General features: G+C 36.9%; 1 protein-coding gene across 2 annotated transcripts in view; it reads right to left on the bottom strand.

Moving 5' to 3' along the window:
* Fstl5 (follistatin-like 5) overlaps positions 1–7,668 on the bottom strand; it is a 654,395-nt gene extending 646,727 nt beyond the window's left edge. Inside the window, 1 exon segment of one of the 2 annotated variants that reach the window (NM_001271195.1) lies at positions 6,965–7,668. The gene's annotated coding sequence lies outside the window, so the exon portion shown is untranslated. 2 annotated transcript variants of the gene reach the window in all.
* Between the last annotated feature and the right edge of the window lie 4,788 nt (positions 7,669–12,456).

The following is a 12,456-nucleotide window of genomic DNA, read 5'->3' as shown; positions in this document are numbered from 1 at the left end:
GTGTGTTGAATTTAGTTACAATAAAATGAAGATGATCTGAAATGTCTTTAGAAAATTACCATTTATTTAAATTTTAAAATTGAATTATGTACTAGCTGGTCTCTGTTAGCTTACATCAAGGTCAAATTCCTTGCATTGTAAGTAAATGACAAACTATATAAGGGCGATGTCATTTTGACATAACCCTTTGTAAAAACAAATCAAATTGCTCATTCACCTATAACTTAATAATAAAGAAAGCATCATCATATATCTGATTTATATTTAAAATACCATCTTTTGAAATGTAAATTTTTCAGAGTAAATATAAAATACATTTATTCTTCTTTTCCTAACCAACAAACATAAGGTGTCATTTTGCCCTCTGCTTCATGCTTATATTATCTGAAAACTTAATTTGTATCCTGATTTACATGGCGAAGAATAAGGTAGTAATGAAACAGGATTTGTGTTATTTTTAGCTATCAACTGAAGAAAAGAAAAAGAAAATGATAGAGTGTAAAAACTTAAAATCCACAAAGTAAACCCATCAACACAATTTTTCTATATCCTCCCATATGTAAAACACTTAAAAGATTTATTAGTTTTGTATGAACAAATATAAATAATATAAACTCCACCAAGTGTTAAGTGATATAAATATGTGATTATTTTGTATGCTTAATACATGTGTGTATTTGTGTATTGTGTATTTAAGTATGTGCACTTGTGTTAAAGACACAGGCTAAAATAAGACATCTTCCACAATTTCTCTCAACATTAATTTATTATTCCTAGGTCTTTCAGGGAGCCCCAAGATCATTGATCAGCTGACTGGATAACCAGCAAGCCTCCATGAGTGGAAATATCTCCTCACTGTTGATGTTGTATGTATACACTGTCACAATCAACTTCTTTTGCTCCTGGGGACATTAACTCAGATCTTTAAATTGCATGGCAAGCAATTTATTGGCATAGCCATTTAGGTAAGGGCTATGGATTATCAGGGTGTCTATGAAAGGACAGTAGTTTTACTCTGATTTGAAAGGGCTCTTTGATATTACTACACAGAGGAGACTGAAGGGTGATTCAAATAACTAGTATAGGCTATAGAGCAAAACTCCCAAGATTACTGCTATTTTGTAGCAAGTTCAATTTCAAGAGAGAAACACTGAATTAAACAAACAAGTCTATCACATTTCTACTTTGAACCTTCTCCACATCTCAACAAACAACAATCTGACAAACTTTTTTAAAAAATCTGCTTTGGGATCCATTTGTTAAGACAAGCATAAACTTGCATAACGAGCACACTCTTGGGAATGTGATGCAAGTCTGTGGCTCACCTGGGAGCCAAGCTACGGTTCCACCGCCAGGGTTGTCTTCTTCACCTGAGCCTCTGCCCTTCTGAAAAGGAAGAGCTCCAGCTAGTGGTCAGTGTGCACCCTTTACCTCAGTCAGAACTGCAGACAACGGAGTGTGATACTGAGTCCTGAGCAGTATGGCACCTATCTAAGACCTCCTTCTCTGCAACCCTACTTCAAGAATGGGAAGCTTATTCTGATTATTTTATTTGATCTTGCAGACAATTAAAAATCTTGGCAACTTGCTGACCTGAAGGTTTGAAAATGAGTAACAGCCTACAAACACAGATTGCTTAAGTGAGCTAAACTTCCTGTTGCATTTGTACTCGGATTTCGTGACGTAGGGAAAAAAATTGATTTTCACGAAACTAATTGCCCTATTCTGCAACTGCTTCTTCTGTTAGAGACAAAATGGGAAACATTTGCCATAGATAACACTTTAAAACTATTTTAAGTATGAGATCAACAATGCACCATACTTGATAACATTAAATACAGAGGAACATTTCTGCTAGAACTCTGAGACCATGCACTCAAACGTGTGCATGCTCAACAGTATTGTCTATAATAATTTCAATATAATGTAAGGTTTAAAGATATATCTCCAGGCAATAATAAGAGACATCCCCTGTAGCAAAGGGTATAAAACAGGAGTGTTTATGCAAGCTGAACAAGTGACTACAGCAGACAGCTAGACATGCACAGTGGTCTCAGGAGCATGTTTTACAGATCCTATCTCTGGGTAAACCTACTCATATTTCCAAAATGTACCATATCAATGCACAAAAGTAATCATACCCAAGGAATAAAAATATTTTGTGATGTAAATAGTGATACACAGCGAGTTTATGACTTATTTGCTTTATGTATATGAGTACACTCTTGCTATCTTCAAGCGCTCCAGAAGAGGGCAACAGATTCCATTACAGATGGTTGTGAACCACCAAGTGGTTGCTGGGAATTGAATTCAGGGCCTCAGAAAAAGCAGTCCTTGCTCTTAACCTCTGAGCCATCTCTCCAGACCATTAGATCTGTCTCTTATATCGGCGTTTTAATAGGTATTGATTTTCTAGCTTTTTAAAAAAATCTCTCAAACTTTTTATCAGAAAAAATAATAGAAATATTTGATATGAGTTTCTTGGTTTTATATGTAAACCAACCTTTACAAGATTACCGGAATGTTCAATGACAAGGTGAGTTAAAAGTGACCTAAGATAAATAACAAATGCATACCTATTAAAAATTTGAATGGTTTCTATTTTGAATGTGTGTGTGTGTGTGTGTGTGTGTGTGTGTGTGTGTGTGTGTGCTTCTTTTCAGAGATGAGTAGGTGAATCCTGCCCCCTCTAAAACACAGATTCAAATACCAACAGGTCATCCATGGTAGAGCAGCCAATGAAACCCCCATCAGCATCTCTGAGGCTTTGCCTTAGAAACATGGAGAGCTGACCTCATTCCTCAGTGAGAAAGCTAAGAAACTATCTGATCCTGGCTTGCAGCATATGAGTACAGATTTCAGACAATTAGAGCACTGACCACAGAACACGAGGCATGATTTTTTTCATGTGTATAAGGAAATTATAGAATTTTACAGAATAAGATATTTGTGGTTTTAAAAACAATAGCTAATTTGCTGGAAATGTTCTACCACTGAAAGAAAAGATAAAATAATTTTACTTAATCATCTATAAAGAATGTGGTTGGGTGTGTATTTTTATTGCTACTATATGAACAATTTAATTGCTACATGTTGCTACACAGCAAGGAACAGATATCTGTTCAGTATGCTTCTCCTGTCAATTATAATGAGTACATTAAAATAAAACTCAGTGACAAAGTGTTTTTAACTCTTTTGCATTATGTTTTAGAATTGTTGGCAATGCTATGTGCCAGTTATAAGTTGAATAATATCCTCTATATTGACATGCACATGAACTCACTAGCAACCACTTTGCTTATAGATTTACATAGTTTAAAAGCAAAAGCTAATTTTAAGTAATATTAATTACTTGGTTTAAAAGAAAGTTCAGAGATAACTAGGTTTCTTTCCCAAACAATATATAAGAGACAATTATACACAAGAATTTAAAATGTTTCATATTTTGGAATGGCCAGGTCATTTTCCTTTAGAAGTATATGATTTAATAACAGAAGTTATAAAGAAATCCATTTATTTTTATAACTGTTTATTTTACATACAATAAGCTTCAAGTTATTTACCAACGTGTATATTCTCAGACTTTCTGTATAAGTTCTTTATGCATACTTTCATTTTCTTTCCTTATTTACACAATAATTAATTTTCTATAGCCATTTATTCTAAGATCTTCTGAAAAGCATTTTCATCTAAAAAGAAATAAGTGAAAAGAATCCCCCCTAAAATCAATGTGTCCTCAAGTAAACCAGTCTAAACAATAAAAGACAGAGATTAAAAAACACATTTGCCACCAAAAGTATGCATTTTATTTAGGCCTATTATCTTCATTACTTCTGTATTAAACAGCATGTCTTGAACTCACATCTTTCAGATCATCTTCTTTTCATGTTTATAGTAATCCAAAAAAGATGTAAACACACACACACACACACACACACACACACACAGACACACAGACACACAGACACACACACACACACACACACACACACACAATAGTGTCTCTCATAAAACTAAGCCCCAATGACATTGCTTAATTCTTTCTCTTTCAAAGCACCCATGTTCAGATTCACAGGAACCATGAATTTATCAAAACAGTATCCCAACCCTTATAACCCCATTAATTACTAAACATTAAGATGACTTAAAGCACAAAGGGATCAATTACTTGGTTATGTGTACTGGTTAAATTGGAAACAGGCATTTTCCCACAAGGAGCCCTCTATGTCACCTTAAGGAAACTATACCCAAAGGACATTGGTGGCCCTGAGTCAGAGGGTGATTAAGATGTTTGGAAGGGATAATTGGTCACCTGGCTGCAAAATGATGGTAACTATAGAAAGTGTTTTTCCTATCCTATTAGTTCACAACAAATTTTTGAGCATTATATTTCATATGTGCTACTACATAAATTTGGCCAAATAGAAGGACTAACAGTACATATAAATTCCTTGAAAAAATAATCCTCATGCTAAAGTATAGAGAGAGAGATTTGTCATATATTTATAAAAATAAAATAAATTCATCTGGCAAGTTTCTTTAATTTTACTTTTCCCTCAATGTGTTTTAGGATATTGAAAACAATAATTACACACCTGTCAAAAGTCGTAACTTTAAAGTGAGCTATTTTGCACTTTTATTGTTTCTGTAATGACATAAATTATTGTTTCAATAGTATATCTAGTGTTTGTTTTTAAATATAGCATTTGCATTGTCTTGAATGAATCAACATTCATTGTATGATTTTTTCTGATAGGACAATTAATGAATTATCATATTTAACTGTTTCCTTAGTTTCGCTAAAACTGGAAATTTTATTACTTTATAGTGTGTTTTATTCTCCATTGAAAGAAGATCTTCTAAATACAAACTTTTGATACACTATGAGAAAGCAATTATCTTACCTCATAACTAAGACATAAAGCTACATGCGTATAAAAATCATTAGGTGCATTGATTTGTCCCACTGAATTAACTTTTTAGTGATCTAGAATACTGTAATTGCCAGTAATATTTTAACTTGTATTTAAATATCACATTTTGATAACAAAATTTCATCTGTAAGCATGGATATTTGTGACTTTACGTTTGAATAAGGACAGAAAACTTTCTGCAACCATAAGCACCGATATCCCAAAAATCTTGAAATAAATGTAAGGTTCATAGTGCTTTCCCTTTCAAGCCACTTGTAGAATTAAGGTATGCATGAATGTGTCAAGATTAATAAATATGAAAGCAGCCATCATTTCACTTGAAATGCCAAAGTGAAATATTTATTTCACTAAAACTAGCTTTTAACAGAAAATTTACGATGATTAGTAATGAAAATCAATTTCATACAACAAAGTCATGTTTCCCAAAACTTCCAGGCATGTCTTATTTCACACATCTTATTTATTGTTGTGATAGATGATGTGGATTTATCAGTCTACTTGTTCAAATTTTTAATCATTTATGAACATTTAAACACAAGGTCTAATGACTGACATGAATCATACAAGGAATATGTGCTAAGTGAGAAACAGGTAACAAGTTAAGAGGGTTTACTTTGGCTCGGGATAATCTGCAACAATATGCATTTCTTGTAGCAATCCCTCCCCTAAAACTGGGATATAAACAAAATGAAAAAAATCTCTACTCAGATTAATGACTTAAAACCATAACTTCATCCCAGTAACTCTAATGTAACTATAGTGCAAATGCCTAAGACATTTTAGCATCCAAAATATATGAACTTAGCTGACGGTTCCCTAGTGATGTGCACAGCATACCCCTAGTGAGTTCAGACAGTTAAGTCTGAAGCAGCATTACACCTCACCTAGTCCAATTAATACAAGAATCATAAAGAAACAAGCTGCACCTTTTTCTAGGCATTATTTCCCCTTCATCTAATGCCACTGAATGACACAAATGGAGAAGCACACCATCCTCCAGACAAACCCCATCTATCTAATGCGTGCATGAACAATAAATAGCAAGATCTATGGAACACCAAGTAACTTCCACCATTTAGGGGTTGCTCACTATGAGCAGCCTTGTTTGGTGCCTATCCGTACCGAGTTCTCCTTTCAAAACACACTCAGATCACACTGCCAAATGACAAAAGGAACATAGCTTCAAACGAAAGCTCTTAAGTAGAAAATGTGCTCTGTTAAGCATGCAAGAGGTTAAAAATTGACGAAATAGCAAGACATCTTCACAACCCAAGCTTCTCTGCTCCACTCAATCATCAAAGCAACACTATCATGCAAGCTAATACTATATTATCAAATCAGTGTATGTCATTTATGTTCACCTCTGACCTGACAGGGTGGGAAGAGATGACATGTACTAGTCAACAGCAGAACAGACAGTCCCCAACTTGGAAATTCACAGGACCTTGGGTGTGAAATTCTCACAGATTGAGTTTCACTAGTTTTATTTGCACCCACAGCACAACAACATATGTAAATGAAGCCAGCCTGCAGAAATATCCCTATCCCTCCCGTCTCTCCTCCAAACCATGTTAACAAGCTCAGCACTTTGCAATCCATGTCTTGAACACACAAAATATCATTTAATAACCAGATGGTGGGTCATTCGATTATGTTCTCAAATTAAATTTACTTAAAAGAACTTGGAAAATTCATCCATACATATATTTGTGGGCTTTGATATTGACAGTCACTAACCTAAGCCACACAAGAAGTATTCATCTAAAATATTTATATTGATAAAACAAGACATATCATGACATTAACTTCACAAAAACAAACAGCTCTCAACTTCCTTAGCACTTTAATAATCACCATCTTCAGTATTATTAAAAGAGCATCTCATATTGTACCAAATTATTAATTTTTATAATTATTTCCAAAGTCCTGTGTCAAATTATAGAAATAAACATAACTTATTTTTAAATTTTCCGTGACTATCTGCATTTCTCACCCACTTGCAATCATTTATAACAATATTCTCTTCTTACCTTATTTTAAGTAAAAAAAAAAAAAGTCCTCCAAAAAGATTTCTAAATGATGTGGAAATATAAGTCGCAGTATAAAAAAGAAAAAAGAAAAATAATAACGATGAAAAGGTCCTCTTAGGTTGGAAAAAAATCAAAATAGTTTGAGTTAAAACTACAGAAATCTCCAAAGTCACGCCTGAGTGGGCGCCCAGATTGCAAACATAGGAGTCTCTCCCACGTCCGAGTCGCACTCCTTTGTCAAGTTAAATTGGGTCCTGCTGGTGAAGCGGGTCCCACTGGGCACAGAGTGTTCCAGTGGGCGTTGCCTCCAGGTGCCCAAGCAGGCGATCCCTCACACCCGGCGTTCAGCACCGACACACTGTGGACAGCACCAGCTCCGCTCACGTCCAGTTAGTCTCAGTCACTGAACCAAGCTGATTCTCGCGCCTCCTCCCTCCGCAAGAGCCAGGCTGCCTGTCAACCCCGGTGTGCCCCGCCCCCACATCTGACGTAACTGTTTTGCATATTAACTCTCTGGGAGGTGAGGGGCGGCCCCTTGACTGGGCTTCTGATGGGTTCAGCCACCGCAATCCCGAGGACCAGATTCCGGATTAAAATCGGCGGCGTGGGCATTGTCGGACTTTATGCTCGATTCGCGGAGCCCAGCAGAAACTAAAGGCTGCGGCTGTGTCTGCGCCTCCTCCTTCGCTGGGACCGCGGATCCCGGGACTCTGCGACCTCACAGCCGGCTAGGGAGACCAGGCCTCCTAGTATGGGAAAGAACTGCACACTTAGAAGCCACCGAACCCCCATCTCACATATCAGACTCTGTTAATCCTTCAGACCAAACTTTCTTCTCTCTCTCTCTCTCTCTCTCTCTCTCTCTCTCTCTCTCTCTCTCTCTCTCTCTCTCTCTCTCTCTCTCATTTGGTTGTGAATAGGTACCTGATTCAGACTTCTGCTCCTATCTGGGGCTCTTGGAGGGAGGCCCTACTGCAGAAATTTGACTGGAAAAGAATTAAAAATATCTGAGCGCAGGAAAGGTATTTGAAAGCTTGTAATGCTTGTCATCTCTCGGAAACAGGACTTTTTTTTTTTTTTTTTGCCATTGACTGTTTAGTTTGTGATAAGCTTGGTAGAATTGGAGCTGCCAGGATTTTAAAAACTCATTTTAATAATGCTTTAAAGTCCTCGGTTTCAACTCCCATGGCCAAACTAACAAGCTTTTACAGTATTTATTATGTCCAATACATCACTCGTTCTATGAAAGACGGGACAGGCTGGAAGCAGTGTCATAGCTGTCAGCAGTTCTCTCAGTGTATATGAACTTCCTTGTCCCAGGATGCTACAAAGAGGACTTTGACAAAGGAAGAGGCCCAGACAGGTCAAATCCACAGGGATCTCCAACTTGTGAAGAAAACAAAAACCAAACCCACTCCTGAATCAGTCCCACACCTACCACACAAACTACCTACACCTACTGTTAATTGCACAGAAAGTAGTACATTAAACTAAGCCCAAGATTTTTCATAAAATGTGTATCGTTTAAAAAAAAAACCTACTCTTTAGTGTGTTGTTTTCCACAAGATTGCACAAGTTTGCCGTTGCATTCCAGGAACCTAAGCTAACTTCTCATTGGACCCACTCCTGTGTTCTCGGCAACATCAAGTAGATGATCAACGTGAGTTTCCTGGGAAAGCATCTCTAACAAACAAAGACAAGAATTCTCACACTCAGAGCAGTCTGCCATGCTTTATTCTCCTCTGGCAGCTTCCAACTTTATGTTAATATATAAATGGCAACTGCTCATTATGTGTACACACATCCAAGAGCACACGCGTTTATTGTTGCTGTTCCCAAGGTGCACTTTTAATGACAGTCTCAGACATCATGGCAGGAAATGAAAGCTGATTCCTGGGAGCAGGTGGGTATTGTCCATTACAATTACAATAGAGCCCCATTGAATAGCCTGCCCTTAGGCTGGTGGTGGGAAGAGAAATAATCCAGACGTTGCTTTGATGTTCTTCATGATTTGCTATCAGACACGATTTGATAGTTTACTGCAGAAATGCATAGGACATTTTATATAGTCTTGTAAGCAACCTAGAAAACTTACAGCAATCATTTAATCAGCATTAATTTTCAGCTCACTCCAGTAATAAGACTTTAAGGGTAGGAATCCAAATGAGGCAACCCTAAAATTATCCAAAGACCAAAGAGAGCAGACTGGGAAACTTCTAAATATAAAGGGGGCAGGGGGGGATGCTGATTGTTTTCTCATTGAACAGAACAGAAAAGAGTGAAGGAGAGGGAAAGAAGAGAAAGAACAACAGGAAGTAGAGCGATGCTGACAAACATGACGGAGGCACAGACAGCAAGCAAAGCATCACAAGGTCCAGTGCATCCTCCACTGGAGTGCTGGGTGTGTGTGTTTGCTGGCTTACATGTCTTCATGTCCTAATGAAATGTGGTGGCTTTCAGATTATTCTGACTCTTTTGTGACTTCCTGCAGATGTATGATTCGAGTTTCATTACATATCTGCTATTTTTGCGAACCTATAGAACACAAAAAAGTCTGAAGACTTCTCTTTTAACACCTACAGTTATTTAAAATACAAAACCTTAGGAAGTTTCCTCTGAGCAGTGTGACTTTGCATCTGTTTACTATGCTTACAAAAGCAGACCTCAGCACAAACAGTCAGGCAGATGAGAAGAGGGGAAGAGGACGTTGAAGGAGCTACCCTATGAGAAAGGAGCAGTGTTTCCTGGTTACCCAGGGAAAACTAAGGAAATGCAGGACTGAGGTCTGCTGTCTAGCGCTTATTCATGTGGGCATATTAACATTAAGTATTATCACAAGTGCCGCTGACGAAGGTAACTTTAGACTCCCGAGTGTCATATTATTTCAAGTTCATTTTCAGATTATAATTGTTTTATTGTAAAGAATATCCCAAAATTATAATCATTTCAGCATATATAATATGCCAAAGTTGTAAATCCTCTAATGAAAGCAGCGATATATGGTTTGTTTGTGTTTTATTTCTGAGTCGTGTACTGTCTAATTCGTTCGTTTCTTTGATTGACACGAGCTAGGGTTATCTGGCAATAGGGAACTGCAAGGCTGTGATACATTTTTTTTAAATGAGGATGTGTTACGAAAGGGCCCAGCCTACCAAGAGGGAAATCTCTTTTGGACTGGTTGTCATGGCATACATAAGAAGGCATGTGGAGCAAGCCACCGGGAGCAAGCCAAGTTCCTGTAAAGTCTCTCTGCTTTGGCTCAGCCTCCAGGTTCCCGGCCTGTGGTTTAATCACCCCTTCCTTCCATGATGGACTACAGATATGAGCTCAAGTGAAAACCTCTCCTCACCAAGTTGCTTTTGGTCATGGTGTTTGCCACAGCAAGAGACGGTAAACTAACGCAAGTCTCTCACATCATCTGCTGCAAACAAGGGGTACACTTGCTTCACAAGCAGAGGTCTAGCGCTTCCTACTCTGTTGTCTTCTCTCTTAGTCCCGGGAACGAAAGCAGAACAAAGCAAAACAAAAACTTCATAATAACCTAAATACAGCCGTAAATAACCTAAACATCTTAAATTAAGAGAATCAGGAGGTTATGGCGTAACAAGAATGTTCCATGGTCCCCCGCATGCCCTCAATGTGGCGTCTATCAATGGTGCTGTCTCCTAACGTCATACAAGTGCGTGTTTTCAAATATGCTAAATATAACAGGTAATTTTCTTTAGAAAGAAAGTTTAAAATGATGCCTTTGTGCTGTGGCCATTTTACAGCAATTCCATCCTTAATTACAACATAAAAAAGATTATACGTTTGGCATTTGAAATTTTATACTTTCTTCTTTTTGTTCTACTAACAACTGCCTTTTCTCCTTTCTTCTTACCTATTCTCTCCAGTCAATTTATGTTCTTTATTTAAGTCTATTAAATTCTAATGCACTATTCAAGTATTTCAAGTATTTATATATGTGTTGTGCCAATAAGATTCTTAAACATGCAATCATGTTACTAAAAAAAAATACAGATTTAGCTCTTTTTTTGTAAACATCTTTACCTATCATAAAATTGAAAACGAAACTGTTTTATGCATATGTGTTATATTGGGTTGTCCTAAACAGATTTTCAAGTTTGTTCTCTTTAAAATTGTGACCTACAGTTTAGATATAAGAAGAGGAGGTTCAGGGCTGAGACAATGGCTAAGCAGATGAAGACATTCATAGTCGATCCTGAAGACCTGAGTTCAATTCCTGGTAGCCACAAAAGGGACAGAGAGAACCTGTTCTCATAAGGACACTTATCCTACCCACTGGTGCCATGGACTGTAATTCCAAACAAAGAAGTGGAAGAATATAATAGAAAATAAGTTTCAGAGGTAACTAAACTTTAGTGCTGACATGTAATTGCCTTGGTTACTATTAGTTTTAAGCATAGTTGTAAGTATTACATTCTTTTTCACGAATCATGGTATTTAATTATAAAACTCCCAATATATGTTACAAATGGAAAACACATTCTGTCCTATCATCTGCAGTATAGGACATATATTTTAAATAAAACTTGTAGTATTAAACTTCTTTTCTTTTTTAAATATTTAAATATTGATTTATTAATTTTTACTAGTGGAATGTTTTGCCTTTGGGTGGGGCATGGTTGTCCCTTGTGTCCCTGGTCCCTGTGAAGGTCAGAAGAGGGCATCAGATTCTTGGCATCAAGGCTGGGCACTCTACAAGAGCAGTCAGTGCTCTTATCCACTGAGCCATCGCTGAAGAACTCAAAACGTCTACTTGTTTGAGAGAGAGAGAGAGAGAGAGAGAGAGAGAGAGAGAGAGAGAGAGACAGAGAGACAGAGACAGAGACAGAGAGACAGAGAGACAGAGAGACAGAGAGAATGGATGAGGGACACAGAGACAGAGAAACAGAGACAGAGATGTATAGAGACAAACAGAGACAGTAGTGTGGACTCCGAGTTCACAAGGGAAAGCCAGAAAACACCTTGCTAAAGTCCGCTTTCTGTCTATCATGTGGTTCTGGACATCTAACAGAGGTGTTTGGGCTTAGAAACAATCATTTGTATTCACTGTCCATATTGTTGGCCTTAAAGTTACCTTATAACTAATATTTTCACTAATACTTAGAAACTTACATCAAAATCTCTTGTGTGTGAATTTATCATCATAATATTACCATCCATCAAGGATTAAAGGCCATTCTCAGAAATACTGTGTTAAAGGTTACTTAGATCATATAGTACGGCTTTAATTTCTAATGTTTAAAAAGGCCGCTTTAAATTTCACAATAGCAAGAGCAAATGTATAGTATAAATGAAATTATATATGCCAAAACCCAACTGTATCAGTCTGTACATAAGTACTATTAAACAGATAAAGAGTAGAACATATTTTATTGTAAATGCTAAAAGCTATTACATTAAATGAGATATCAAGACTGATCATCAAGTAATAAATGTATTCAGGCTCATCGACATTTGGGGTGAAA

The sequence above is a fragment of the Rattus norvegicus genome, chromosome 2 (assembly GCF_021556685.1).
Source record: "Rattus norvegicus strain SHRSP/BbbUtx chromosome 2, alternate assembly SHRSP_T2T, whole genome shotgun sequence".
Classification (NCBI taxonomy): domain Eukaryota; kingdom Metazoa; phylum Chordata; class Mammalia; order Rodentia; family Muridae; genus Rattus; species Rattus norvegicus.
Note: the sequence above shows the minus strand (reverse complement) of the source record. Positions and strands in the feature narration are given on the sequence as shown.